We start from the raw sequence: 7,500 nt of genomic DNA, 5'->3' as shown, positions 1-7,500 counted from the left end.
AAGGAAAGGCTTTGTGAGGATGAAGTCTGGTTGTACTTCACCATGATGATGAAATCTACATTGGGTTGAGGGAAGGGAAAAAAGAGAGAGAGAGTGAGAGAGAGAGAGAGAGAGATTTACATGTTATATAAGGACAAACAGCTGTTGCGAGTGGTCTTGACAGAATCCCATAAGGCAGAAGAGCTTGATGTAATAGGAAGAATTCAACAGCAGCTTTGAACCAGTTGATTGATCGGTTCACTATTATGACGCGTCTAATTCTTTTCCGGCTCTTCCCGCAAGACCATTATATTCAGGACCTCTTGGGGGAAGTCTTGTTGATTATGAGGTTCTGTTCTGAGATTATCTTCTTGGCTATGAAAACCTTAAGAATTTGTCCTGGTTAATTTCAGATGATATATTCATTTATTTATTTATTTGTTTATTTATTCATCTATTTATTTATTTGTTTATTTATTTATTTATGTGTTTGTATTATTTTTTACTGAGCCGCGTATTCTATAGCAGATGTATAACTGACGACGAAAATGATATGAACACCAACGCTGCAGAGTTTCAGATTTTTTTCAGAATTTGCAATAGATAGACTTTTCACTTTGATTCGACAGATCTCGTGAAACTTCAGACGTCCAAGATGAGCATGCTTTCGCCGTGGACGGTTCTTGGTCGTTCAATTGTGATCGATGACAACGCCAACCATGTCTTTGTTATTGGTATGTAATGCCTCTCAAAAATCGTCAGTGCAAACGTCACACTATCAAATCTAAGAAACTCTGCGTTTGCAGTCATTCGGACGACGAATTCGAGTAAAAAGAAAAAGAAAAAAAAGTGTACCAACACGTGAATTACCGATTTGGTTCGCGCAAAAATGACTAGAGGAGCGGTCACGCAAACTCTCCTGTCCACCAGAGTCCAACTAAGAAAAGGTCACTTCACTTTGGGGGAGAAATACGAGCGACGTGACGCCACACGCTGGCACGCAAGATGCCAATCTGTCTGGCACCAGAAAAGAACCAATCTTTGTCGCCAGAGGATTCTGTTCAGCTGTGGCATTAGCGAACGGTGACACCCTTTTTCAGTCTAACCCTGTATAGGAGAGTAAGACACTTAGCATTTTCTAGTTGCCGCCAGACGATTTTATTCAATCTAGTAGAAGATATGTTGTCTATCAATCTCAAGCTAAGAGTAGGTCACTTCATTTTGGAAGATATAGGAAGTCTGTGACGTCATGTGGAGTCAGGCAAGGAGTGTGTGCATATATATCGGTTATTATACACCAAGGATTAAGGCTTCAACCCGTGATGGTGACTCACTCTCGGGGAAAATACTCAGAATCTCGTGACTTTTAAGCCAGAAAATGGCTTTAATCGCGCGCTTCCTCGTGATGTCCTAACCGTAGTTTTCGTTCCGAATACAGGGTGTTCCAAAAACATGCATTCATTCTCTGAAATCTTTCGTAGCACTGTCGAATCTATTGGTCCGCGTTACCTGTGTCAGGAAATTGGTGGTCATCAGTTTGAATATTTGCGAACATGCTGGGGGGACTAGACTAGATTTTAGGGTAAAGGTTTTTTTTTTATATGCACATCTGATAATTCGGACCAATGGACTTAACAGTCCTACGAAACGTTTCAAAGAATGAGTATATCTTTATGGGACACCCTGTAGATTGCCTTTCTGGAAGTGCTCCAGTATTCCTGCGTTCGAAAAGTATTATAAAATTGACCCCATATTTATTCCAGCTTTTATATCCCAAACACAATAAGTTGAGGTTAGTGACAATGGTGAGAGTATAGTTATAGCAAGAAATATTATTCCTCTGTGATGACAGCGACGACATTGTCTCCTCAAGTTCGACTTACGAACAAGTTCGATTTACGTACAAGTTCGACTTACGAACAAGATCGACTTGCGAACAGATCCAACTTAGAACAACCTCAAGACCTAATTATGTTCGTAAGCATGGGCTGTCGGATCCTGCTGTCGTGGTGCTGTGTCTTGCTGCATTGTTTCTGACCCGAGGCAGTGGGCTGGAGAGAGGGATGGCCCTTTATTACAAGGAGCTAAGAGAGAAGGGATGAAGGATGGGATGGGCGAAGGGTGGGAGCGTGCCTTGGCTGGTTACCCATTTATATTGGGGAAAGCGGCCTTTAGAATGTGTATGTATGTGAGTAGAAGACCATCCTTAGATATTAGGAGGGTGGCCCCAACAGTTTTAGAAGGTGAGGAACCAACGCCAGGAGGCGCTAAGTAGCTGCTGCCGAAGTCCAATGCGTTTGGCCTGATGGGACAGGTAACACACAGTCACTGTTGGGAATCGGAGAGGAGTGCGGGATTCGAACCCACAACTAAGCGAATACGAGACTAGTATGCTTCTGATGACGCCATCAGTTTTAGAGATGGAGGACTACACTTCAGATGGACATGAGATCGTCGAAGAAGGGACGTTTGCAAAAGTCTTGAGAGTGAAGTCACGTCGAGGAAACGTGAATGGTGACGGGCCTTCACAGTAGAAGGAGATTAGCTTTCAATAGATTAGATCCGAAACGTGAGCCTGGAGGCATGGAGAAGCACTCATGTTGGGGTTGCGGATGCAGGGAGACGCGTAAACAACATCATTGGCATGCACGCCTCACGATTGCATGCTGATATGCATACTCTCTCTCTCTCTCTCACTCACTCTCTCTCTCTCTCTCTCTCTCTCTCTCTCACACTCTCTCACACTCACACTCTCACACACACACACACACACACACACACACACACACACACACACACACACACACACACACATATATATACATACACTTACACACACACACACACACATACACACACACATACATTACACAACACAGAGGAAAGCAACTACGAAAAGGTGTAGTTGATAAACATGAAGATGAACCAAAGTTGTTCAACAGATTTGAAAATTGCAAGTAAGAACATGGAGAAGGGTATTTAAATTTATTTTGAAGGAATAGTATATGAAGAAGCAAAAAATTAAGTTGAAGTAATGAATAAAATTTCTAGTTGGTATTCACAAAGGAAGAGCACTTTGAGAGAGACAAGGGTGAGGTTAAGATGTTTTAAACAACATAGAAAAGAAAATGTGAAGTGAATAAACTTCTAGAAAACTTGAAGGTGAAAAGGGCCTTTTGGGTCAGATGAGATCTAGAATTGGATTTCGAAAGAGTGCAGAAAATTAGTGGGTGAACTGCACCAACTGATTATATGTTCCCTTGATGAGAAGAAGGTACCTCTAGAATGGAAATCAGCCAGTGTAGTGCCTACCTACAAGGGAGGAATCAGGAGGGATCCGCTGGATTACAAACTGGCTTTCCTGGCATGCACGCTATATCGCCAAAATCTGTGAAAAAATCTGTAAGAAATAGATGGATGAATTAGGTTGGGGAGAAGGGAATCTTGGTTGAAAGTCAAGTAGGAATCAGAACAAGAAAGTCCTTTTCATTCTAGAGCGGTTGATATGGTGTGAAAGAGAGGGGTGGAGTTGTATGCCTGGATGTGAAGAAAGCTTTCAACAAAGTGTCACACAAGAGATTGATATGGAAATTTGGAAGTATAGGGGTGACTTAAATGGAGTACGTCAGGGCAGATAATCATTTCCTTGTTCATAGACGTATGTAAAAGAGTAGTGAAATATGAAATATCAGATTTGAAAGAGGTGACTAGTGGAGTACCACAGGATTCAGTATTGGAGCCAGTAATGTTCTTAAGCATCGGTACACACGAACACGACTCAGATGAGTTCGTTTGAGTAAAAAGGACTTCGTTTGCAATATTGTATTTTTCGAATCTTCATATTTCATATTCCTTTTTCGTCGCGTGTTCAGAAGCTCAATAACAAACCAAGAGAAGTTAGACTTGAGGCAGTGTATTGTAGTTCAGTTCGAAGCTTCAAGATTCATTTATATAAACACCTAAGCAAGATGCTGTAATGCCTGCCATTTATTTTAATATTATTTGTTTATTTGTTTTGTTATTATTTGTCTGTTTATTATTATTTGCTTGATTTTCATTTATTATTATTTCTGTCAATTTATTATTATTTACTATTCACATGTTTGTTTATTATTCAACTATACCTATGCATTTATTTATTTATTTATTTATTGTTATTTATATTATTATAATTTGTATTCATTTATCATTATTATGGTTTTTTTGTTGTTGTTTTTTTGCATCCGACCTAGTTATGGGCCAAAAGGTCTCCTGTCGGCATGCTCCACCTTTGTAATCCTTTGTAATCCTAAACATTGTTGAATTGTCCTTAGTGAATTGTAGAATATTGTAGACGAATTCGTGTTGCATCTTTTCAAATTCACAAAAATTGACGAGAAGCGTGATAATGTGACTGGCGATTTAGTATACATCAGTGACCTACATGAAATAGCTAGGCTGATGATGCTATATTATGAAGAATGAAATGCGAGGAGTATTGTAAGTTGTTACAGGAAGACTTAGATATGGTTTATGAATGGAAACAGATTTGATACAAAGAAATGCAAAACCATGGAAATGAGCCAAAGTTAGGTCATTTCAAATGGGAGAATGATTTGGATTTTTTAATCTGAGATGATCTGTCGTCAGCAAATCATGTAAATAGAATGACAGGAAGGACATATGAATAAACAGATATCATAGGAGTAACATTCTATTTTGAGGATAAAGATATGATGAAGAAATGATTGAGAGTCCTTGGCTCGTCACAATATATATATATATATATATATATATATATACATACATATATATATATATATATACATACATATATATATATATATATATGTGTGTGTGTGTGTGTGTGTGTGTGTGTGTGTGTGTGTGTGTGTGTGTGTGTGTGTGTGTGTGTGTGTGTGTGTGTATGTAACAAAAGTTTATGAAATATAGGAAGAGAGCGGCAACCAGCCTGTCTGATAAGATATGAGGGGAGATTGAAAAAAAAAAATGGGACTACTAACGTTTCAGATGCTCGCTGGTTGAACGGGTTGGGGCGCCGTAACTTGCGGAGAACGTCGAGGGGATGGTTGTTCGAACCATGCCACTGGCGAAATTGAACCAAGGGTATGGTTCATTAAAGTCCACGCTATAAAGTCCTCTGCAAGGATCATCGTTCTAGCCTTCCGATAAGGGGGAGTTTGTGATGTTAAACCATACCCTCATCAATGCTTAAGGAAAGGAGAGAGATAATATGATAATGATATTTAGAACAGGGAAAGAAATAAAGAAAAATGGGTGGAGTTGTTCTGTTAGTATTGGATCAGATATTAAGAAACCGTGCTAAAAAAAAAAAGTAATCTACAAGATATTAAGAAACGTATCTTTCTATATAGATATATCAACCGGTGGAACACGTTAGAAGAATAAACGATGCAGACCAACAAGAAAGGAACAGCAAATGTTTATAAGCGGAGATATAGAAACGGGACACCATGAGCACAGCTACAATTACTGTAGGCAAACGAGATAAACACACATGTGCAAATACATACACAGACTCACACAGATATGGTGTACACGTGCGCGCTTTTACGCACACTCGAGCGTAATATCACGTGCTGGACTCGTGATCATCAGCTATTACCCTTCCGGAGGAGAGCTCAGTGCTCGTTTATACCATCACTTGTGTAAACAGATTGACCTTCCAGGGGAAGTAGTTAGGATAGAGGTAATGGGTTTAAGAGGGACAGAGGAGGAGGACGAGGAGGAGGAGGAGGAGGAGGTCTGATGGGGGGGGCAGGTTGGGTATCAGGGCTGGTGCTCAGAGATTGCATTGAGGAAATTAACCAGTATATATATATATATATATATATATATATATATATATATATATATATATATATATATATATATATGTATGTATGTATATATATATATATATATATATATTTATATATATACATATATATTTATATATATATATATGTTCAGCTATCACTACAAAAGGAGAATCCCTTTTAGATTTTAATTATGAGTTATAGTTTCCAGTTTTAACATATGTTTGCGTGCATGGGTGTGTCGTTTGTGTGTATGTGTGTGTTTTTGCGTGCGTGTGTGTGTGTGTGTACATGCGTTTATAACTATGTCAGTAAGTGTGGTGATATTGGCCTTGGATGGTCGTGGTGAGAGGGATATGTAGAGATGACGCTGTGGGTGGTACTTTGTGAGGTTTCTTTTGTAGAAACCTTTGCTCACGACAGCCCGAGTCTAACTTGAGGCGAAGTCAGTCGACCTCTTTCTCTCTCTCTCTCTTTCTCTTTCTCTCTCTCTTTCTCTCTCTGTGACGTGAGCTAGGCGTTGGCCTTCCGTGAACCCGTATACCGTGTCTCACGTCCTGTGAAATTGTGTAAAACACCTGTGAAATTGTGTTAAAAAAGAGCCGTCGATGTGGGCTTGTGTTGAACACGGCGACTGCAGTCCATCAGTGGCGTCGAGTGACTGGGAAATAGCGGGACGCTTATGTACGTTAGTTTCTTCAGCGTCTACGATCGTCATGGAAGAATATTGTTTATGGAAAGACAGTTTTCATTACAAATGACCGTGCCAAAGGACGTTTTGTTTAAGGAACTTCCATCAAATATCATCTATATGTAATTTTTTCCGACTAGTGTGTGTGTGTTTATATATATATATATATATATGTGTGTGTGTGTGTGTGTGTGTGTGTGTGTGTGTGTGTGTGTGTGTGTGTGTGTGTGTGTGTATTTATTTATTTATTTGTTTATTCGTGTTAAAATGAATATCACCAAGCTCTTACCAAATGTTCATCGTTACGTCATAGTATTGATAATTTAGATCAGCGTTTCTCAACCTTTTTACCCCTGCGTAACCTTTAAAATAAATTGCATAATGTCTCAAGGAACCCCTGCGCAAAAAAAAAAAAAACACATATACCATATCTTTCTCATTATATTTTCATCGTAATGATATGTTAGATAGGATGATGTGTATATTACATTATTACAATAACAAAGAATATGTCGTGCGTGTTTAATTATATTACGTATATGAAATTAAATAAATAAAAAATGCATTAGCTTATCTCACTTGTTCTCGCGGAACCCTTAGGGACCTTTTGCGGAACCTTAGGCTTCCGGGGGAACCCTAAAGTTGATAAACGCTGGTTTTGAGTATTGTTCGTACCTTATGACTCATCATAAACAGTCACACGTTTATATATGTTTCTATAGTAAAGGACAAAGGGCTTTATTTAGCTGTGGAGTGACTTCCAGTCTCTATTTATTTATCCATCTATCTATTTAGTTGTATTTGTATTCTGACATTTCAACCTATACCTGCTCTGTGAAGTGACTAGGCATGAGAGCCTTTGTGAGAGCCCCTTGGGGATTGAAGACCGTATACCCTGACTTACCGTCACGCACTGAATAGCGGATTCGAACCACCTACGGGGGTTCAACCATCACGATTGACGCTTATCCCACCTTGACTCCATAATTCATATATATATATATATATATA

At 39.0% G+C, this 7,500-nt stretch overlaps 2 protein-coding genes across 27 annotated transcripts in view; both read left to right on the top strand.

The window, feature by feature from the left end:
• Positions 1 to 7,500, top strand: part of mtd (TLD domain-containing protein mustard) — a 429,051-nt gene that overhangs the window by 221,422 nt on the left and 200,129 nt on the right. The window lies entirely within an intron of this gene.
• The window catches only part of LOC143035310 (uncharacterized), an 87,533-nt gene that overhangs the window by 70,569 nt on the left and 9,464 nt on the right, over positions 1 to 7,500 (top strand). The window contains exon 1 of one of the 6 annotated variants that reach the window (XM_076202239.1): positions 6,222 to 6,243. The exons of 1 other annotated variant lie outside the window; for it this stretch is intronic. The gene's annotated coding sequence lies outside the window, so the exon portion shown is untranslated. Of the gene's footprint in view, positions 1 to 6,221; positions 6,612 to 7,500 lie in introns of those variants that run through there. 4 more of the 6 variants (XM_076202238.1, XM_076202237.1, XM_076202236.1 and 1 more) reach the window with 4 other exon arrangements.

The sequence above is a fragment of the Oratosquilla oratoria genome, chromosome 18, assembly GCF_046742065.1.
Source record: "Oratosquilla oratoria isolate Oo_2021 chromosome 18, ASM4674206v1, whole genome shotgun sequence".
Taxonomy (NCBI): domain Eukaryota; kingdom Metazoa; phylum Arthropoda; class Malacostraca; order Stomatopoda; family Squillidae; genus Oratosquilla; species Oratosquilla oratoria.
Note: the sequence above shows the minus strand (reverse complement) of the source record. Positions and strands in the feature narration are given on the sequence as shown.